Genomic DNA, 24,399 nt, shown 5'->3' on the forward strand with positions numbered 1-24,399 from the left:
ATATGATCTATAGATTAGCATGTACTATTGAATAGTTTTTATTCTGATTTTTCTGATTGTACTATCCTTGATTTTGTGAAATACAACTTAAATTATGAGATAATTGGATTTCATGTCTGCAACCTAAAATTTCAAAGTAAAGTAAAAAAAAAAAAAGAAATAAATTCATACCCAAAACTACAAAGAGGCAATGACAGAAAATGTTTAAAGCAGGAAGGGGACAATAGGAATGAAATGGGGAATATAATCTATTTTCATTCACTAAAACAAGCAGATTGACAGCTAATTTCTCAGCAGAAGCAATGGAAGCCGGAAGTCTGTGGAATGGTAGTTTTAATTGCAAAATAATAAGAACAGGTACAACAATAAATGCCAACTTTTAAGCATATATGCCCAGTAAAAATATCTTTCAAGAAGAGAGTGAAATAAAGATATGTTTAGACAAAACTGGGAGAGTTCATCAATAACAGATACTCACTAAAGGAAATGTTAAAGGGTGTTCCTCAGGAGAAGGTATAACTTCCAAACCAATGGAGCGAAAAAACAGAACATAAAAGATCAATTCCCAAAAATTAAAGATTGTTGAGAAAAAGCATCAAAGGGTAGATGATAACGTTTAAAAACACTCAACAATCAACACTGGGGAGAGAAGCCAAGATGGCCAAATAGGAACAGCTCCAGTTTACAGCCCCCAGCGTGAGCGACGCAGAAGATGGGTGATTTCTGCATTTCCATCTGAGGTACCGGGTTCATCTCGCTAGGGAGTGCCAGACAGTGGGCGCAGGACAGTGGGTGCAGCACACTGTGCGCCAGCCGAAGCAGGGCGAGGCATTGCCTCACTCGGGAAGCGCAAGGGGTCAGGGAGTTCCCTGTCCTGGTCAAGGAAAGGGGTGACAGATGGCACCTGGAAAATCGGGCCACTCCCACCCGAATACTGCACTTTTCCAATAGGCTTAGGAAACGGCGCACCAGGAGATTATATCCCACACCTGGCTCGGAGGGTCCTACACCCATGGAGTCTCGCTGATTGCTAGCACAGCAGTCTGAGATCAAACTGCAAGGTGGCAGCAAGGCTTGGGGAGGGGCGCCCGCCATTGCCCAGGCTCGCTCAGGTAAACAAAGCAGCCGGGAAGCTCGAACTGGGTGGAGCCCACCACAGCTCAAGGAGGCCTGCCTGCCTCTGTAGTCTCCACCTCTGGGGGCAGGGCACAGACAAACAAAAAGACAGCAGTAACCTCTGCAGACTTAAATGTCCCTGTCTGACAGCTTTGAGGAGAGCAGTAGTTCTCCCAGCACGCAGCTGGAGATCTGAGAACGGGCAGACTGCCTCCTCAAGTGGGTCCCTGACCCCTGACCCCCGAGCAGCCTAACTGGGAGGCACCCCCCAGTAGGGCCAGACTGACATCTCACACGGCCAGGTACTCCTCTGAGACAAAACTTCTGGAGGAACGATCAGACAGCAGCATTCATGGATCATGAAAATCCGCAGTTCTGCAGACACCACTGCTGATACCCAGGCAAACAGGGTCTGGAGTGGACCTCTAGCAAACTCCAACAGACCTGCAGCTGAGGGTCCTGTCTGTTAGAAGGAAAACTAACAAACAGAAAGGACATCCACACCAAAAACCCATCTGTACATCACCATCATCAAAGACCAAAAGTAGATAAAACCACAAAGATGGGGAAAAAACAGAGCAGAAAAACTGGAAACTCTAAAAAGCAGAGCGCCTCTCCTCCTCCAAAGGAACACAGTTCCTCACCAGCAATGGAGCAAAGCTGGACGGAGAATGACTTTGACGAGTTGAGAGAAGAAGGCTTCAGACGATCAAACTACTCCGAGCTACAGGAGGAAATTCAAACCAAAGGCAAAGAAGTTGAAAACTTTGAAAAAAATTTAGACGAATGTGTAACTAGAATAACCAATATAGAGAAGTGCTTAAAGGAGCTGATGGAGCTGAAAGCCAAGGCTCGAGAACTACATGAAGAATGCAGAAGCCTCAGGAGCCAATGCAATCAACTGGAAGAAACGGTATCAGTCATGGAAGATGAAATAAATGAAGCAAGAAGGGAAGTTTAGAGAAAAAAATAAAAAGAAACAAACAAAGACTCCAAGAAATATGGGACTATGTGAAAAGACCAAATCTGCGTCTGATTGTTGTACCTGAAAGTGATGGGGAGAATGGAACCAAGGTGGAAAACACTCTGCAGGATATTATCCAGGAGAACTTCCCCAATCTAGCAAGGCAGGCCAACATTCAGATTCAGGAAATACAGAGAACGCCACAGAGATACTCCTCGAGAAGAGCAACTCTAAGACACATAATTGTCAGATTCACCAAAGTTGAAATGAAGGAAAAAATGTTAAGGGCAGCCAGAGAGAAAGGTCGGGTTACCCACAATGGGAAGCCCATCAGACTAACAGCGGATCTCTCAGCAGAAACTCTACAAGCCAGAAGAGAGTGGGGGCCAATCTTCAACATTCTTAAAGAAAAGAATTTTCAACCTAGAATTTCATATCCAGCCAAACTAAGCTTCATAAGTGAAGGAGAAATGAAATCCTTTACAGACAAGCAAATGCTGAGAGATTTTGTCACCACCAGGCCTGCCCTACAAGAGCTCCTGAAGGAAGTGCTAAACATGGAAAGGAACAACCGGTACCAGCCACTGCAAAATCATGCCAAAATGTAAAGACCATCGAGACTAGGAAGAAACTGCATTAACTAATGAGCAAAATAACCAGCTAACGTCATAATGACAGGATCAAATTCACACATAACAATATTAACTTTAAATGTAAATGGACTAAATGCTCCAATTAAAAGACACAGATTGGCAAGTTGGATAAAGAGTCAAGACCCATCAGTGTGCTGTATTCAGGAAACCCATCTCATGTGCAGAGACACACATACGCTCAAAATAAAAGGATGGAGGAAGATCTACCAAGCAAATGGAAAACAAAAAAAAGGCAGGGGTTGCAATCCTAGTCTCTGATAAAACAGACTTTAAACCAACAAAGATCAAAAGAGACAAAGAAGGCCATTACATAATGGTAAAGGGATCAATTCAACAAGAAGAGCTAACTATCCTAAATATATATGCACCCAATACAGGAGCACCCAGATTTATAAAGTAAGTCCTGAGTGACCTACAAAGAGACTTAGACTCCCACACACTAATAATGGGAGACTTTAACACCCCACTGTCAACATTAGACAGATCAATGAGACAGAAAGTTAACAAGGATACCCAGGAATTGAACTCAGCTCTGCACCAAGCGGACCTAATAGACATCTACAGAACTCTCCACCCCAAATCAACAGAATATACATTTTTTTCAGCACCACACCACACCTATTCCAAAATTGACCACATACTGGGAAGTAAAGCTCTCCTCAGCAAATGTAAAAGAACAGAAATTATAACAAACTGTCTCTCAGACCACAGTGCAATCAAACTAGAACTCAGGATTAAGAAACTCACTCAAAACCACTCACATACATGGAAACTGAACAACCTGCTCCTGAATGACTACTGGGTACATAATGAAATGAAGGCAGAAATAAAGATGTTCTTTGAAACCAACGAGAACAAAGACACAACATACCAGAATCTCTGGGACACATTCAAAGCAGTGTGTAGAGGGAAATTTATAGCACTAAATGCCCACAAGAGAAAGCAGGAAAGATCCAAAATTGACACCCTAACATCACAATTAAAAGAACTAGAAAAGCAAGAGCAAACACATTCAAAAGCTAGCAAAAGGAAAGAAATAACTAAAATCAGAGCAGAACTGAAGGAAATAGAGACAAAAAAAAACCCTTCAAAAAATTAATGAATCCAGGAGCTAGTTTTTTGAAAGGATTGACAAAATTGATAGACCACTAGCAAGACTAACAAAGAAAAAAGAGAAGAATCAAATAGACACAATAAAAAATGATAAAGGGGATATCACCACCAATCCCACAGAAATACAAACTACCATCAGAGAATACTACAAACACCTCTACGCAAATAAACTAGAAAATCTAGAAGAAATGGATAAATTCCTCGACACATACACTCTCCCAAGACTAAACCAGGAAGAAGTTGAATCTCTGAATAGACCAATAACAGGATCTGAAATTGGGGCAATAATCAATAGCTTACCAACCAAAAAGAGTCCAGGACCAGACGGATTCACAGCCGAATTCTACCAGAGGTACAAGGAGGAACTGGTACCATTCCTTCTGAAACTATTCCAATCAATAGAAAAAGAGGGAATCCTCCCTAACTCATTTTATGAGGCCAGCATCATCCTGATACCAAAGCGTGGCAGAGACACAACCAAAAAAGAGAATTTTAGACCAATATCCTTGACGAACATTGATGCAAAAATCCTCAATAAAATACTGGCAAGCCAAATCCAGCAGCACATCAAAAAGCTTATCCACCATGATCAAGTGGGCTTCATCCCTGGGATGCAAGGCTGGTTCAATATACGCAAATCAGTAAATGTAATCCAGCATATAAACAGAACCAAAAACAAAAAACACATGATTATCTCAATAGATGCAGAAAAGGCCTTTGACAAAATTCAACAACACTTCAAGCTAAAAACTCTCAATAAATTGGGTATTGATGGGACGTATCTCAAAATAATAAGAGCTATCTATGACAAACCCACAGCCAATATCATACTGAATGGGCAAAAACTGGAAGCATTCCCCTTGAAAACTGGCACAAGACAAGGATGCCCTCTCTCACCACTCCTATTCAACATAGTGTTGGAAGTTCTGGCCAGGGCAATTAGGCAGGAGAAGGAAATAAAGGGTATTCAATTAGGAAAAGAGGAAGTCAAATTGTCCCTGTTTGCAGATGACATGATTGTATAACTAGAAAACCCCATTGTCTCAGCCCAAAGTCTCCTTAAGCTGATAAGCAACTTCAGCAAAGTCTCAGGATACAAAATCAATGTACAAAAATCACAAGCATTCTTATATACCAATAACAGACAAACAGAGAGCCAAATCATGAGTGAACTCCCATTCACAATTGCTTCAAAGAGAATAAAATACCTAAGAATCCAACTTACAAGGGATGTGAAGGACCTCTTCAAGGAGAACTACAAACCACTGCTCAATGAAATAAAAGAGGATACAAACAAATGGAAGAACATTCCACGCTCGTGGGTAGGAAGAATCAATATCATGAAAATGGCCATACTGCCCAAGGTAATTTATAGATTCAACGCCCTCCCCATCAAGCTACCAATGACTTTCTTCACAGAATTGGAAAAAACTACTTTAAAGTTCATATGGAACCAAAAAAGAGCCCACATCACCAAGTCAATCCTAAGCCAAAAGAACAAAGCTGGAGGCATCACGCTACCTGACTTCAAACTATACTACAAGGCTACAGTAACCAAAACAGCATGGTACTGGCACCAAAACAGAGATATAGATCAATGGAACAGAACAGAGCCCTCAGAAATAACGGCGCATACGTACAACTATCTGATCTTTGACAAACCTGAGAAAAACAAGCAATGGGGAAAAGATTCCCTATTTCATAAATGGTGCTGGGAAAACTGGCTAGCCATATGTAGAAAGCTGAAACTGGATCCCTTCCTTACACCTTATACAAAAATTAATTCAAGATGGATTAAAGACTTAAATTTTAGACCTAAAACCATAAAAACCCTAGAAGAAAACCTAGGCATTACCATTCAGAACATAGGCATGGGCAAGGACTTCATGTCTAAAACACCAAAAGCAATGGCAACAAAAGCCAAAATTGACAAATGGGATCTAATTAAACTAAAGAGCTTCTGCACAGGAAAAGAAACTCCCATCAGAGTGAACAGGCAGCCTACAAAATGAGAGAAAATTTTCACAACCTACTCATCTGACAAAGGGCTAATATCCAGAATCTACAATGAACTCAAACAAATTTACAAGAAAAAAACAACCCCATCAAAAAGTGGGCAAAGGATATGAACAGACACTTCTCAAAAGAAGACATTTATGCAGCCAAAAGACACGTGAAAAAATGCTCATCATCACTGGCCTTCAGAGAAATGCAAATCAAAACCACAATGAGATACCATCTCACACCAGTTAGAATGGCAATCATTAAAAAGTCAGGAAACAACAGGTGCTGGAGAGGATGTGGAGAAATAGGAACACTTTTACACTGTTGGTGTGACTGTAAACTATTTCAACCATTGTGGAAGTCAGTGTGGCGATTCCTCAGGGATCTAGAACTAGAAATACCATTTGACCCAGCCATCCCATTACTGGGTATACACCCAAAGGACTATAAATCATGCTGCTATAAAGACACATGCACACGTATGTTTATTGCGGCACTATTCACAATAGCAAAGACTTGGAACCAACCCAAATGTCCAACAATGATAGACTGGATTAAGAAAATGTGGCACATATACACCATGGAATACTATGCAGCCATAACAAATGATGAGTTCTTGTCCTTTGTAGGGACATGGATGAAATTGGAAATCATCATTCTCAGTAAACTACGGCAAGGACAAAAAACCAAACACCACATGTTCTCACTCATAGATGGGAATTGAACAATGAGAACACATGGACACAGGAAGGGGAACATCACACTCTTGGGACTGTTGTGGGGTGGGGGGAGTGGGGAGGGATAGCATTAGGAGATATACCTAATGCTAAATGATGAGTTAATGGGTGCAGCACACCAGCATGACACATGTATACATATGTAACTAACCTGCACATTGTGCACAGGTACCCTAAAACTTAAAGTATAATATAATAATAATAATAATAATAAAAACAATCAACACTACACAGAATACACACACAAAAAAGCAATTGCTGTAAAAATCAGGAGAATGATCTTCTTTAGGGATGACAAAGGAGAGTGTGCCTAGGGGGAAGGGCATAGGGAAGCTTTCTAGTGATGTTTTGCTTCTTGACCTAGGTGTGGTTACATGGTTTTTCACTTTATAATAATACTTTCAGTTGTAAACTTGATTTGATGTGATTATTTATAGCAAGGATGTTTATAAAACTTGACAATTCTATATCAGTATCTCCTTACCATACACTACATAAAAATGATGATAAGACCCCTATAACTTCTGAAGGAGCTCACAAAATTAGATATATTTGAGGTTTAGAAGTGGTCTTACCTGTCCCCCAGTAAAGAGCAACCCTGATCATCTAGGCAGCTTCTTTCAGAGGTTCATAAGATCTGATTTCCTGTAAACAAACATTTTACTCTGATATTAAATGTCTGTCTATATTTCCTTCTCCATCCCATAGCCAATAAGCCTTGGAAGATTCTTCCACAAGGTATATTTTCATTTGCCAGTGTATTATTTCATTTGCACAAAGTCCTTTTGAAGAGGGATGCTATGCTGCCTAAAACTATCAAGGTAGTTTTGGTCAAATCCTTTTTAAGAAATAAATTGATTTACAGAAAATTTGAAATAGCCCAATATTATAAAACTACCACATTCTTAGCTACCACCTGAAGGTTTTCTTTCCAAATCTCAATAATTATGGCATTTCAACATCAATCTTTTTTTTTTTTTTTTGAGTCTTGCTCTGTCACCTATGCTGGAGTGCAGTGGCGCAATCTTGGCTCACTGCAACCTCTGCCTCCTGGATTCAGGTGATCCTCCTACCTCAGCCTCTTGAGTTTTCTGGTATTACAGGCATGAACCACCATGCCCAGCTAATTTTTGTATTTTTAATAGAAACAGGGTTTCACCATATTGGCCTGGCTGGTCTCAAACCCCTGGACTCAAGTGAGTGCTGGGATTACACGCATAAGCCACCACCCCTGGCCCCAACATCAATCTTTAATGTAAACCTGGCTTCTAGTCTCCATCACTCGTGATCTTGATAAGCAAATCACACTTTGGGGCTGGGCCCAAATGAAAACAAAATGTAAGAAACACTACATTCTGACTCAGCAAAGTGCTCTCATTTTGTTTGAGAACAGTTTTCTATTACAAGGCATTTGGAGTTGCCCTTTCATTGAGCATTTCTCTTTTTAAAAAAGATATAGCTATTTTTAAAGTATAGTTTATATAAGCCATGGAAGGGCTATAGAATTTCTGCCATGCTTTCAGTGTAGTAATTAGGGATTACATTTATTTTAGCCCTCAGGTGAATTTTCCCTCTCTGTACAAATTGCCCTCTCCTATTCTGTTTGCCTCCTTCCTTCTCTATTGCAAGAGACCCAAAATAACCCAAAAATAATCAAAATGCAAAAACATAAAACCCCTTGAGAATTAAAAGAATGAAAATCTATTCACCTCTTTTATTACCCCAATAATTCTAGGCCTACCTGCAGTAGTATTAATCATTTTATTTCCCACCATACTATTTCCAACCTCCAGTCATCTAATCAGTAACCGACTGACTTCCATTCAACAGTGACTAATTCAACTTGTACTAAAACAAATAATAATAATCCATAATGTTAAACGGCAAACCTGATCCCTTATGCTGATCTCCCTATTTCTCTTCATTGCTTCAACCAATCTCCTCAGGCTTCCACCCCGTTCATTTACACCAACTACCCAGTTATCCATAAATCTAGGACTAGCAATCCCCCTATGAGGTGGCACAGTAGTTACAGGCTTCTGCTTTAAGATGAAAGCTTCCTTAGCTCACTTTTTACCGCAAGCACACCTGTACCACTTATCCCTGTGCTAGTGATCATTGAAACTATTAGCCTATTCATTCAACCAATGGCGCTAGCTATGCGATTAACAGCCAGCATTACAGCTGGACACCTACTAATGCATTTAATTGAAGGAGCCACACTAGTATTATCAACTCAGTCTTCCCACAGCTTCAATCGCTCTCATCATTCTAATCTTACAAACCATCCTCGAATTCGCCATAGCCCTTATTCAGGCCTATGTCTTTACACAATTAGTAAGCCTTTACCTACACAACAACACATAATGACCCACCAAACACATGCCAACCACATAGTTAAACCCAGCCCCAACCACTAACAGGAGCTCTCTCAGCTCTCCTCATAACATCTGGCCTGGCCATGTGATTTCACTTTATTACCCTCTTAACCCTGGGCTTGCTGACCAACACACTAACCATATACCAATGATGACGTGACATTACCTGAGAAAGTACATTTCAAGGCCACCTCACATCAATCGTCCAAAAAAAAAAGGGCCACCTTACATCAATTGTCAATCATTCCTCTGATATGGAATAATTCTATTTATTATCTCAGAGATATTCTTTTTTGCTGGTTTCTTCTGGGCATTCTACTACTCCAGTCTAGCCCCAACTCCAGAATTAGGAGGATACTGATCCCCAACGGGCATTTTTCCCCTCAACCCCTTAGAAGTCCCCCTCCTGAGTATATCTGTATTATTCGCATCAGGAGTGTCAATTACTTGGGCTCACCACAGCCTAATAGAAGGTAGTCGAAAGGAGATACTTCAAGCACTATCCATCACAATTACCTTAGGTATTTACCCTTCTACAAGCCTCAGAATATTTCGAAGCCCCCTTTACTATCTCTGATGGAATCTACAGCTCCACATTCTTTATAGCCACAGGCTTTCAAGGACTTCACATTTCGCTCTAGCAAACATAATACCCATTATCCTCCTAGAATTTGCTGCCTGCGAAGCCGCAGCGGCCCTTGCCATACTAGTTTCAATCTCCAGTACATATGGCCTAGATTACACACAAAATCTAAATTTACTTCAATGCTAAAAATTATTATTCCAACAATCATACTATTACCAATAACATAGTTCTCTAAAAATTCTATAATCTGAATCAACATGGTTACCCACAGCCTACTTATCAGCCTCATCAGCCTACTATTTTTTAACCAACTCAATGATAACTCATCCAACTTCTCATTAACTGTCTCTCCTGACCCACTGACATCACCCCTTCTAATCTTAACAACCTGACTGCTACCTCTTATAATTCTAGCAACAACATCACCTAATGAGTCACTTCCATGAAAAAAGCTCTATATTTCTATGCTGATCTCCCTACAGACTTATTTAATCATAACATTTACAGCCACAGAACTAATTATATTCTATATCCTCTTTGAAGCCATGCTAGTTCCTACCCTAATTATCATTACCCGCTGAGGTAATCAAACAGAACACCTTAACACAGGCTCATACTTCTTATTTTATACACTAGTAGGATCCCTACCTCTACTCGTAGCACTTGTTTATACTTAAAATACTTCAGGTTCACTAAACATAGTAGTAATAATACTTACTACCCAAGAGCTGTTAACCTCCTGATCCAACAATCTTCTATGACTGGCATGTATCATGGCTTTTCTAGTAAAAATACCTCTATATGGACTTCACCTGTGAGTCCCCAAAGCCCACGTAGAAGCCCCTATTGGTGGCTCAGTAGTACTTGCAGCAGAACTCCTAAAGCTAGGCAGTTACAGAATAATATGACTTACTCTCATCCTCAACCCTCTAACAGAACATATAGCCTACCCTTTCCTCACTCTATCCCTATGAGGAATAATCATGACAAGCTCTATTAGTCTACAACAAACCAATTTAAAATCACTTATTGCCTACTCCTCCATAAGCCACATAGCACTTGTTATTATGGCTATTCTCATCCAGATCCCTTGGAGCTTTACAGGTGTGGTCACCCCTATAATTGCTTATGGACTCACTTCATCCCTACTATTCTGCCTAGCAAACTCAAACTATGAGTGAGCCCATAGATGAACCATATTACTTACTGAGGCCTTCAAACACTACTCCCACTAATAGCCTCATGATGACTTCTAGCAAATCAGACTAACCTTGCCTTACCCCCTACCATTAATCTAGTAGAACTCTTTGTGACTGTGGCCTCACTCTCCTCGTCAAATATCACTATTATGCTTATAGGACTTAGTATACTAATTACAGCCCTTTACTCCCTGTGTATGCTAATCACAACGAAGGACACTTACGTATCATATCAACATATCAAACCTTCCTTTACATGAGAAAAACACATTAATACTTATATATCTAGCACCTATCTTCCTACTATCCTTAGACCCTAAAATTATTTTGGGGGTTGCATGCTGTAGCTGTAGTTTAAGCAAAACATTAGATTGTGGATGTAACAATAGAAGCCTTCAATTTCTTATCTACCGAGAATGTATGCAGGAACTGCTAACTCATGCCTCCATGTCTAACAACACGGCTTTCTCAACTTTTAAAGGACGAGAGTCATCCGTTGGCCTTAAGAACCAAAAACACTGGTGCAACTCCAAATAAAAGTAACAAGCATGTATTCTTCCACTGATGCAACAGCCCTAGTCCCCTTAATCCTGCCAATTACTGCTACCTTAACCAACACCTGCAAAAAAGGTTCATACCCAAATTATGTAAAAATATCTATCACATGTGCCTTCATCATTAGCCTCATCCCTGCAACAATGTTTATATGTGCAGACCAAGAAGTCATTATCTCAAACTGACATTGAATGATGATCCAGACCCTCAAACTCTAAGCTTCAAACTAGACTACTTCTCTACAATATTTATCCCAGTAGCACTATTCGTTACCTGATCTATTATAGAATTCTCAATATGATACATAAACTCAGACCCTAACATGAATCAGTTTTCCAAATGTTTACTTATTTTCCTTATCACAATATTCTGGTTACTGCCAACAACCTCTTTCAGCTCTTTATTGGATGAGAAGGCATAGGAACCATCCTTCTTGCTAATCGGCTGATGGTATGGCCGAGCAGATGCTAAAACAGCAGCCCTCCAAGCAGTCCTGTACAACCACATCGGAGATGTTGGCTTTATCTTAGCTATGGCATGGTTCCTCCCATCCTCTAACACATGAGAATTTCAACAAATGTTTATTCTAGATCCTACCCCCAACTCCCTTCCATTGATTAGCCTTCTCTTGGCAGCAGCAGGAAAGTCAGCTCAATTCAGCCTTCATCCCTGACTTGCATCACCATAGAAGATCCAACCCCATTCTCAGCCCTACTCCACTCCAGCACTACAGTCGGAGCAGGAGTTTTCCTGCTCATCTGCTTCTACCCTTTAATAGAAAATAATTTATCAGTCCAAACCCTTACATTATGTCTGGGGGCTGTTACTACCTTATTTCCAGGAATCTGTGCTCTAACACAAGACAATATCAAAAAAAATCATAACATTCTCTGTCAAGTCAGCTAGGCCTTATAATAGTCACAATAGGCATTAATCAGCCACACCTAGCATTCCTTCACATCTGCACCCACGCCTTTTTTAAAGCTATATTATTTATATGTTCAGGGTCCATCATCCACAGCCTCAATGATGAACAAGACATCCAAAGAATAGGAGGGCTATTCAAGACTTTGCCCCTCACTTCCTCCTCCCTTATTATCGGCACACTTGCACTTACAAGTATACCTTTCCTCACAGGTTCCTACTCTAACGACCTCATCGTTGAAACTGCAAACACATCATACACCAACCCCTGAGCCCTTTTTTTGTTTGTTTTTTTCTTTTTGTTTTGAGACCGAGTCTCGCACTGTCTCCTGGGCTAGAGTGCTGTGGTGCGACCTCAGCTCACTACAACCTCTGATTTTCTGGTTCAAGCGATTCTCCTGCCTCAGTCTCCCAAGTAGCTGGGATTACAGGCACATGCCACCATGCCCAGCTAATTTTTTTGTATTTTTAGTAGAGACGGGGTTTCACCATGTTGTCCAGGATGGTCTCGATCTCCTGACCTCATGATCCTCCTGCCTCAGCCTCCCAAAATGCTGGGATTACAGGCATAAGCCACTGTGCCTGGCCATGAGCCCTTTTTATTACCCTATTGCCACCTCCTTGACAGCTGTCTATAGTACCCGTATTATTTTCTTCGTGCACTAATAGGACAACTTCGCTTCACAACTCTAATTACTATTAACAAAAATAACCTCTTCCTAATTAACTCAAGCGCCTAACAATCGGTAGCATCTTCGCCGGATTCCTCATCACCAGCAGTACCATTCCTGTTTCATCCCCACAAACAACCATGCCACTCCACCTGAAATTCACAGCCCTTGGTGTGACCATCTTAGGTTTCTCACTAGCAATGGAACTTAATTTTATAACTAATAATCTTAAACTAAAACACCCCCTACAGACTTTCAACTTCTGCAACATACTAGGATTTTATTCAGCCACAATTCACCATACAATCCCCCACTTAGGCCTCTTCACAAGCCAAAATCCAGCCTCACTTCTACTAGACCCAATTTGACTAGAAAAATCTATACTGAAGACCATCACACAAACCCAAATTTCACCCTCCATTACGGTATCTACTCAGGCCTAATTAAACTCTACTTTGTCTTCTTTTTTATTCCATCCTTTCTAGCCCTACTCCTAATTATCTGTTACTCTAAGTAATTTCAATCGCAACATAAATACTAACAAATAATGATCAACCAGCAACTACCACTAACCAACACCCATAGTTGCACAAGGCAGCTGCACCCACAGAATCTTCACGCAACTACCCAGCCCCCTCACCCTCAAAAATCATCCAACTCTTTACACTATTGAAATCAATCGTGATCCCCACTTCATCGTGCTAAACTATTCACCAAACCAGCATCAACTCCATTAAAAATCCTAATAATAAAGCCACTCAGCTATCAATACTTGATCCTCATGTTTCAGGGTACTTCTCAGCAGCCATCACTGTAGTATAACCAAAAACAACCATCATGCCACCCAAATAAATAAAGACTATCAACCCCACAAAACCCCACCAAAATTCAACACAATACCACAACCTACAGCACCACTGATGATTAGCCCTAGACCTCCATAAATAAGAGAAGGTTTTGAAGAGAAACCTGCAAACCCTATAACCAAAAGGACACTTAATAAAAATGCAGTATATGCCATTATTCCCACATGAACTACAACCATGACTAATGACATGAAAAATCTTCATTGTATTTCAACTATAAGAATGCTAAAGACCAATCCCCGCAAAACACACCTGCTAATAAAAAGTATTAGTCACTCATTCATCGATCTTCCCACACCATCTAAAATTTCTACATGATGAAACTTCAGCTCACTTCTTGGTGCCTGCCTAACCCTCCACATCATTACGGGGCTATTCATAGCCATGCATTACACATCAGATACCTCAACTGCCTTCTCTTCAGTCACTCACATCTGCCGAGATGTAAACTACGGCTGAATAGTCTGCTATTTTCATGCTAACGGCACTTCAATATTTTTCATCTGCCTCTTCTTACACGTTGGCCAGGACTTATACTATGGATTATTTGCATTTCTAGAAACCTGAAACATCGGCATTATCCTCCTACTCACAACTATGGTGACAGCATTCATAGGCTACATGCTCCCATGAGGCCACATATCATTCTGAGGTGCAACAATAATTACAAATCTATCAGCCATCCCATATATATTGGAACTGACCTTGTGCGATGAATCTGAGGTGGGCTCTCAGTAGACAAAGCCACCCTTACATGCTTTTACGCCTTCCATTTCATCTTACCCTTCATCATTACAGTTCTAGCAGCTGTTCACCTTTTATTTCTACATGAAACAGGATCTAATAACCCTTCAGGGGTTTCATCAGACCCTGACAAAATAACTTTCCACCCCCCTACACAACCAAAGATGTTTTAGGTTTAATTTTTCTCCTGCTCCTTCTAATAACTCTAGTACTATTTTTGCTTGACCTCCTGAACAACCCAGATAACTACACTTTAGCCAACCCCCTCAACACCCCACCCCACATTAAACCAGACTGGTACTTTTTGTTTGCTTATGCAATCTTACGATCCTTCCCTAATAAACTAGGAGACATACTGGCCCTTATGTTCTCCATTCTCATTCTGGCAGTTATTCCTGTACTTCACATGTCCAAACAACAAAGCATAATATTTTGACCATTGAGTAAAGGCCTATTCTGAATCTTAGTGGCTGACCTATTTACACTCACATGAGTTGGGGGACAGCCAGTCCAATACCCTTTTATCACCATCAAACAGACAGCATCTATTGCGTACTTCTCTATCATCCTTACCCTTATGCCACTCTCTGGCCTAATTGAAAATAAACTGCTTAAATGAAGATGCTCTTGTAGTATAATTCAATACTCTGGTCTTGTAAACCAGAAATGGAGGATCCTTCCCCAGGACAACTCAGGGAAAAAATATCCTGCTTCACCGTTAACACCCAAAGCTGAAATTCTAATTAAACGATTCCCTGAATTCTTTCTCAGCATATACTTTGACTACCATGTCAGTATTAATCAACTAGCACTATTGTAATAGTGCCTTTATGTACTTTGTACATTACGGCTAGTCCCCATGAATGAATAATATATAGTATATAAATGCTTAACAGTACATAGTACATTCATGTTTAACAATACATTAAAAATCCAGTCCACGTGCATATAAGCATGTACTAATAATCCCTTAATCAACTGTCGCACATCCACTGTCATTAACCGTACATTACCTCACATGGATATTGATCAGTACTGTAAATCTTACATTACTTAATATTACTTAATATTACATAGTACATTTACTCGTTCATTGGACATAGCACATTTCAGTCAAGACATCGCTCGTCAACATGGATATCCCCTACCAATTTTTGGTCTCTTAATCTACCAACCTCCAAGAAATCATCATCCCACTCGGGAGTGCTACTCCCCTCGCTCTGGGCCCATAACACTTGGGGGTGACTATACTGAAACTATACCTGGCATCTGGTTCTTATTTCAGGGCCATAAAACTAAGACCGCCAACACATTCCCCTTAAATAAGACATCTCGATGAACTAATGGCTACCACCCTATTAACCAATCATGGGAGCACTGTCATGCATTTGGTATTTTTTAACTTTGGGGGTGCTGTGACTCAGCATGGTCAGAGCCTGATTCCTGCTAAATCCATTGCAGCTGAACTTACCTTGAATATTCCAGGCTGGCATGGTAACCACAAGGTACTAATTAATTCATGCTTGAAGGACATAACAGTCAATAGATGCCCACACATGCATGTACGTACACTCACTCAATTTCAAGAACTATTTCCAATTAAATCTGCAAGCCCCCATCTCTGACTTTATTATCAACTTAGGTAAACATATTCTTGCCAAACCCCAAAAACAAGAGACTAAAATGCAACCCAGTTTTGATTATTTTTTTCTTACTTTAAAGACATTGAGGCTTCTAAACTAGGAAAACTGGACCCTGAATAATAGTCTGGAAGCATCTCAATAATTCTTTTCATGAGGTTACTGAAAGGCAAAGCTAATGGCAATCAAAGGGTCAGAACTTTCTTCTCACCTAAATGATGCTATCTCAACTTGTGTTGGTAGACGGATTAGGGAAACCACCCTCTCGTACCACTTCCTCCTAAGCATGCTATGAGAAGCACCCCCACAGCTTAACAGCTGCCAGTAGGCTCTAAACTGCTCAGAATCAGTATCACTCGCATTGGAGAAGGGGAAGGGTAGGTGGCCATATGGTGAGAGGGGATCTCTGTTTTTACACCAAAAGAGAGTTTTTCTTCCCTTTGTATTCCCTTCTTTCCTGTCCTCAACCTCTGTTGTTAGTGCTCTGGGTAAGTGGAGGAAGGTGGACAACAAACAACCTTCTGAAAGACACTCTCTGCCTTTGGTCCCAAATTCCTTTCAGGCAAAAGTTTCTGTTGCAATGATCGTTTATTTAGGTTTCTTCTAAATAAAAAAAAGAGGGTTAACAAACTTTCTGTAAAGATACAGAGAGTAAATATTTTCGGTTTGAGGGCCATATGGTCTCTGTGTTAACCACTCAACTCTGATGTTGTAGCCCCAAAGCAGCCATAGCCAATGTGGAAGCGAATGAGCATAACTATGTTCCTATAAACCTTTATGGGTGTTGAAATCATCTTCTTTTACTTTTCTTTCTTAACTATTTAGAACGGCAGAAACCATTCTTAGCTTGAGGCCATAGAAAAACAGGCAGCAGGCCAGATATGGCAGGTCAGTTTGCTGACCCCAACTTAAAAGTCTTTCTACCCTAGAATGTTTAAAACTTAGTGAAGGTAGTTTGACCCATATGATTTGTATTTGGGGGATTAAGTTTAAGTGTAGGTTTTATAATCACTGGAACAATCTATGTGTTTGGTACTTATTATGCTTATAATGTTTAAGAGAATTTGACATGATAATCTGATGGATTAGTTGGGGGATTTCACTTTAAAATATGTGATTATAAACTTAGGTTTTTTCTTTTTTTTGGTGGGGACAGAGTCCCACTCTGTCACCCAGGCTGGAGTGCAGTGGCACAATCTCGGCTCACTGCAACCTCCAACTCCTGGGTTCGAGTGATTCTCTTGCCTCAGCCTCCCGAGCAGCTGGGATTACAGGCACCCACCACCACACCTGGCTAATTTTTTTGTATTTTTAGTAGAGATGGGGTTTGGCCATGTTGGCCAGGCTGGTGTTGAACTCCTGACCTCAGGTGATCCGCCTACTTCGACCTCCTAAAGTGCTGGGATTACAGGCGTGAGCCACCACGCCCAGCCTAAACATATGATTTTTAAGTTGAAAGTTGGAATGCTTAAAAGAACTATTGGGTTTCTATATTTATACATTTAATTTACATTGTTTAAATATATTAAAGGTTTTATTGTTTGGGTGGTAGGCTTGTCTGGTCAGGCATTTGAAGTAAAATTCGTTGAATAAATTTACAAATGTAGTATAAAATGCTTAAGGGAATTTGATAAACTACAGGCTGATTATTTAAGGATGTTTATCCTGTGTTACTTAAATTAATCAAACAGTAATCAAAGAGCAAGGAAAGGTAAAATTCTTATTTTAGATATAGATTTATAAATGGAATTAATAAGATTTATATGCTGAACTTAAGTTAATGAAAATGATGTTTTTAATTATGTAACATGTTTTTTTTCATTATGTAAATGATGTTTTTACTTATTCCTAAGTTGATGTTTCTTGAAAATGCAAGTAACTGGAACCAATCCTTTCTGTGCAAAAGCTTCTTGAACTTCAAAACTCATTATAGTAACAGGGACCCATAAGGAGCACAGTGGCAGGAAGAGGACACCGGATGCAGACAGGGTGGCCAGTCCATCTTGGTAATCAAGGTGCTGCCCACTTGGCTGCCAGGGATCTCGTGCCAAATTGGGTTGTGCCCATGGTGCTGCACTGGTACCATGTCTCTATAAGATACACTATTAATTCAAACCAATAGCCAAGACAAGCCAAATCACCAACAGCCAATCAAAAGTCATGGGTTGGGAAGGTGATTGTGTTGCATTTGAGCACTTTGAGGGAGGAGATCCGTGTCATTCATTTTAGATCTTCAGCATGGTGCCTACCAAACAGCTGATATACAGCTGATATACTGCATTATTTGTAATTTGAGAAATATCTTCTACATAGAAATGCAGAACAGAAAAGTGGTGTCCTTCTAAACCCTCTATCAGCTTAATCCCAAATCTTTTCTCTGCATATTTTAGAACAAAGGTCAGTAAACAACAGTCCGGGGCAAAATCTGACATGCCACCTGTTCTTGTACAGCCTTCAAACTAAAAAATTTTTTATATTTTTTAATAGTTAAAAACATCAAAATAAAAATATTTTGTGACACATGAAAATGTTATGCAATTCAAATTTTAGCCTTCATAAATATTTGAAATATTTACTGTGTTTGGTTCTTTATAGACAATGTTTGCTAAATCCTGCTCTAAGGGAACAATTTTATCATCTCAGGTGAGTTGATGTACTGGGTAGACAATTCGTAGACTGCAACATATTTCTTATCCCACACGACTCGAAATTACTTATCAGCAAGAGGCCTGAGGTCAGGATACAGCCCCTGGGCTGCAAACATTCAGGGTGGTTCTGCCTGACACACAGGTACTCTTCATTCATATTATTTAAATGACATTTATTTCTCCTGAGAGTGAGTTACTCTCTTATGGAATTATTTTTACTGCTTAATTTAGGCAGCAGGTTACAGTTAACTCGTGCTTTCCTTTTGCTTTCAAGAAACGTTAATATCACATCTGATACAAAAGACAATTATTACCTTTTTGGATCCTGAATATTTCTTACACCTGTCACTACTAAAAATACAAAAAATTAGCCATCTTTCTTATGCTTCGAAGAGCGTAAGAAAGATGCCTGTTCTTCAATCAGTATATGGGAGTAGTGAATCTTCCCTATTAGGAACCTCCAGATTACATGCTAGGCAAGCTTTTCAAGCCCAGATGGGGAGATGAATTTACTACAAAGCTAATGAAGCTTAAGCTTTAGGACTCCTCCCTGGACAGGCCCTTCCCATGTGTTCACATGCTCACATATAAAAGTAAAATGTTTTATCTGTTTAGACTGATGTCTCATTCCACTTAGAGTTACCATCTATCACTCATACCCTCATGTCTTTGAAATGGTCATGGTACTGAGGGGATTCAGCTAAAGTGGAATTTGGGATATAATTAGTTTGGGTTAAATGGGATTCAGTTTAAATGACTCAGGCTGGGCTGGGTGACTCACGCCTATAATCCTAGCACTTTGGGAGGCCGAGGCAGGAGGATCACTTGAGGCCAGGAGTTCGAGGTCAGCCTGGCCAACATGGTGAAACCCAGTCTCTACTAAAATTAGCCAGGTGTGGTAGCAGGCGCCTGTAATTCCAGCTACTGGGGAGGCTAAGATAGGAGAATCGCTTGAACCCCGGAGGCGGAAGTTTGCAGTGAGCTGAGATCGTGCCACCGCATTCCAGCCTGGGTAACAGAGCAAGACTGTCTCAAAAAAAAAAAAAAAAAAGTTTCTAAGACTTGAAGTCCCTTGGTCTATAGTTATACTACCTGTTCCTTCCACCCACCGTGCCAACACACAACACAGCGGCTTTATGTTGGGGGAAACATTGTAAAGTGGTAAGAATGCATCCTATAGCACTCAGTACCATAAGCAGAGTTAAAGAAGCAAGGTTTGAAATTTATGAAGCCAGAAGCTATTCTGTAGAATGTTCTTCATATCATCAGATATGTATAATTGTAAGAAAAAGATTTGTTTCTCATCACCATCTTGTCAAAATGAACATTCCCTGCTGTCAGAAATATGCTTGATAGTGGAGCACATATGATTCCAAATGCACCATATATTTTATAGAAATTATGTCAAATTAAATTTCTACATTTTTAGAGCATACACCTATAGCGCTTCTACAAGCAGTGGGATTTATGTCTATGTGAGTGGTCATATGTTTTACACATCCCAATGTATCAAATCAAATCTTAGTGTGCAGCTAGCACATCTTGACCTGATTAAGTCTGGTGGTTCCAGATAAAATTTTTTTTTAATTATATACATATAGATGAATTATAGTTGTATATATTTATGCAGTATAAAGTTATGCTAGGATTTTTTTAATACAATGGAATGGTTAAGTGAAGCTAATAAACTTATCCATCACCTCAAATATTTGAAATGTTTGTGATGAGAACATTTGACATTTATTGTCTTAAGTGATGTTAAAATGTACAGTACTCAGTTACTAGCTGTATTTACCATGCTGTGCAGTAGATCTCAAAAAAATCCAACTTATTCCTACTATGCAACTGAGGCTTTGATTATCATCTCCCCATTCCCCCAAACTTCAGCCTCTGGTAACCACCATTCTACTCTCAGTTCCCATGAATTCAATTGTTTTCAATACCAAAATCAAGTGAGAACATGTATTATTTGTCTTGTGTTATTTGTTTTTTTGTATTTGGTTTATTTCACTTCACATGATTTTTTCCAATTCCATCCATGTTGACAAAATTTCTTCCTTTTTTTTTTTTTTTGGAGACAGAGTCTCACTCTGTTGCCCAGGCTGGAGCAGCTCACTGCAACCTCCACCTCTGGGATTCAAGTGATTCTCCTGCCTCAGCCTCCCAGGTAGCTGGGATTACAGGCACCTGCCAGCATGCCTGGCTAATTTTTTGTATTTTTAGTAGTGACAGGGTTTCACCATGTTGGCCAGGCTGGTCTCGAACTCCTGGCCTCAGGTGATCCTCTCGCCTTGGCCTCCCAAACTGCTGGGATTACAGGCATGAGCCACTGCACCCAGCCCAGAATTTCTTCCTTTTTTAAAGCTGAGTAGGTTAGTATTCCATTGTGTATATATACATTTTCTTTATACATTCATCAGTGATGGACACTTAGGTTGATTCTGTAGCTTGACTATTGTGAATAGGGCTGCAATGAACATAGGAGTGTAGACATGTCTTTGACATACTGACTTTAAATATTTCAGAGAAACACCCATATGTGGCATTGCTGGATCATATGGTAGATCTGTTTTCAGATTTTAAAGGAAGCACCATACAGTTTTCCATAATGGCTGTACTAATTTACATTCCCACCAACGGTGTACAAGAATTCCGTTTTCTCCACACCCTAGCCAACACTTGTTATCTTTCCTCTTTTTGGTAATAGCCATCCTAACAGGTATGAGGTGATATCTCATTGTGGATTTAATTTGCATTTCCCTAATGATTAATAATGTCAAGCATTTTTTTTCATGTATTTGTTAGCCATTCATATGTCTTCTTTTCAGAAGTGTCTATTCAGATTCTTTGCCCATTTTTAAATTGGATTATTTGTTTTCTTTCTATATAGTTGAGGTCCTTACATATTTTAAATATTAATCCCTTATCAGATGTATGGCTTGCAAATATTTTCTCCCAATCTGTAGTCTGTGTCCTCCCTCTCTTAATTGTTTTCTTTGTTGTACAGAAGTTTTTATTTTTATGTAATTCCAGTTGTCTATTTTGGCTTTCATTGCCCATGCCTTTGGAATCAAACCTAAAAAAAAAATCGTAGCCTGGAGAAATGTCATGTAGTTTTTTCCCCTATGTTTTTTTCCAGTGGTTTTCAGGTTTTATGTTTAAATCTATAATCCATTTTTAGTTAAATTTTTGTATATGGGGTGAGATAAGGGTCCAGATTTATTCTTTTGCATATGGATATCCAGTTTTCCTATCACCACTTATTGAACAGACTGTCCTTTTCCCATTGTATATTCTTGGCACCTTTGTCAAGTTAATTGACCATAGATGAACAGATTCATTTCTATGATTTCTGTCCTGTTCCATTGGTGAATGTGTCTATTTTATGCTAGTACCATGCTCTTTTAATTACTATCACTTTGTAGTATAGTTTGAAATCAACTACAGTTGGTGTGATACCTCTAGCTTTGTTCTTTTTGTTCATCATTGCCTTGGTTATTTGGGTTTTTTGTGATTCAATTTGCTTTTTTTTTTTTTTTTTTTTTGAGACAGAGTCTCCACTCTGTTGCCCAGGCTGGAGTGCAGTGGCATGATCTCAGTTCACTGCAACCTCCACCTCCTGGATTCAAGCAATTCTCCTGCCTCAGCCTCTAGAGTAGCTGGGATTACTCTCATGTGCCACCATGCCCAGCTAATTTTTGTATTTTTAGTGGAGATGGGGTTTTACCATATTGCCTAGGCTGATTTTGAACTCCTGACATCAAGTGATCTGCCTGCCTTGGCCTCCCAAAATGCTGAGATCACAGTCATGAACCACCACACCCTGCCAAATTTGCTTTTTCTACAGCTACGAAAAGTGACATTGAGATTTTCACATGAATTGCATTAAATCTGTAGATCGCTTTGGGTAGTATAGATCTTTTAACAGTATTAATTCTTCCAGAACATGAACACACAGAACATGTTTTAATTTATTTGTGTCTTCTTCAGTTTCTTTCCTTGATTTTTTTTTTTTTTTTTTTTTTTTTTTGAGATGGAGTCTTGCTCTGTCACCCAGGCTGGAGTACAGTGGCATGATCTCGGCTCACTGCAAGCTCTGCCTCCCGGGTTCATGCCATTCTCCTGCCTCAGCCTCCCGAGTAGCTGGGACTACAGGTGCCCACCACCGTGCCTGGCTAATTTTTTGTATTTTTAGTAGAGACAGGGTTTCACCATGTTAGCCAGGATGGTCTCAATCTCCTGACCTCGTGATCCGCCCTCCTCGGCCTCCCAAAGTGCTGGGATTACAGGTGTGAACCACCGTGCCCAGCCTCTTTCCTTGATATTTTATAGTTTTTTGTGTACAGTTCTTTCACTTTCTTTGTTAAATTTATTTCTAAGTGTTTCAATTTTTGTAATTGTTGTAAATGGGATTGTTCTCTTGATTTCTCTTTCAGAAAGTTTGTTGTGAATGTAGAGAAATGCCACTGATTTTTGTGTGTTAATTTTATATTCTGCAACTATACTGAATTTGTATATCAGTTCTAACAGATTTTTGGTGGAATCTATAGGATTTTCTATGTATAAGATCATGTTGTCAGCCAACAGTAACAATTTAACTTCTTCTTTCCTGTTTGGACGCTTTTTATTTCTTTCTCTTGACCAAGTGCTCTGGCAAGGACTTTCAATACTAAATTAAATAGAGGTGGCATGAATGAACATCCTTGCCTTGTTCAGGATCTTAGAGGAAAGGTTTCTAATTTTTCACCATTGTGTATAATGTTAACTGTGGGCTTGTTATATATGGCTTTTATTGTGTTGAAGTACATTTTATCTATACCTAATTTGTTGAGTGGTTTTATCATGAAAAGATGTTGAATTTTGTCAAATGCATTTTTTTGCATTTAATGAAATAATCATGCTTTTTCCTTGATTATGTTAATATGGTGTCTCTCATTTATTGATCTGTGAATGTTGAACCATCCTTGCATCCCAGGAATAAATCCCACTTGATGGTGATTGATCCTTCTAATGCACTGTTGAGTTTGCTAGCATTTTGTTGAGGATTTCCACGTCTATATTCGTCAAAGATATTGGTCTGTAGTTTTCTTATTTTGTGATATTTTTGTCCGGCTTTGGTGTCAGGTTATTGCTGCCCTTGCAAAAATAATTTGGAAGTATTCTCTCCTCTTCAGTTTTTTTGGAAGTCTGTAGAGAATTAGTATTAGTTTTTATTTAAACGTTTGGTAGAATTCAGTCATGAAGACTTCAGGTTCTTGATTTTTCTTTAATGGGTGTCTTAGTCCATTTTGTGTCACCATAAAAGAATACCTGAGACTGGGTAATTTATATACAAAAGAGGTTATTTAGCTCACAGTTCTGCAGGCTGAGAAGTTTAAGGTCATGCATGGCCCTGGCCTCTAGAGAGGGCTTTCATGCTGCATCACAACATGGCAGAGAAGATCAAAGGAAAAGCAGACATGAGCACAGAGCCAGGAACTTGAGGGGCATTCTGGCTTTATAATAGCCTCCTCTCATAGGAACTAATCCATTCTTGTGGGAATTAGCCCAGTCTTTCAAAAGCAAGAACTTACTGCTGGGAGAACGGCACCAAGCCATTCA

The 24,399-nt window shown here is 39.6% G+C and overlaps 1 protein-coding gene and 1 pseudogene across 1 annotated transcript in view; both read left to right on the forward strand.

Annotated features, from left to right (window-relative positions):
• LOC134759087 (ATP synthase subunit a-like) overlaps window positions 1–8,954 on the forward strand; it is a 31,055-nt pseudogene extending 22,101 nt beyond the window's left edge.
• The window catches only part of CPA6 (carboxypeptidase A6), a 320,694-nt gene that overhangs the window by 149,135 nt on the left and 147,160 nt on the right, over window positions 1–24,399 (forward strand). The gene's annotated exons all lie outside the window — the stretch shown is intronic.

The sequence above is a fragment of the Gorilla gorilla genome, chromosome 7 (assembly GCF_029281585.2).
Source record: "Gorilla gorilla gorilla isolate KB3781 chromosome 7, NHGRI_mGorGor1-v2.1_pri, whole genome shotgun sequence".
Lineage (NCBI taxonomy): Eukaryota > Metazoa > Chordata > Mammalia > Primates > Hominidae > Gorilla > Gorilla gorilla.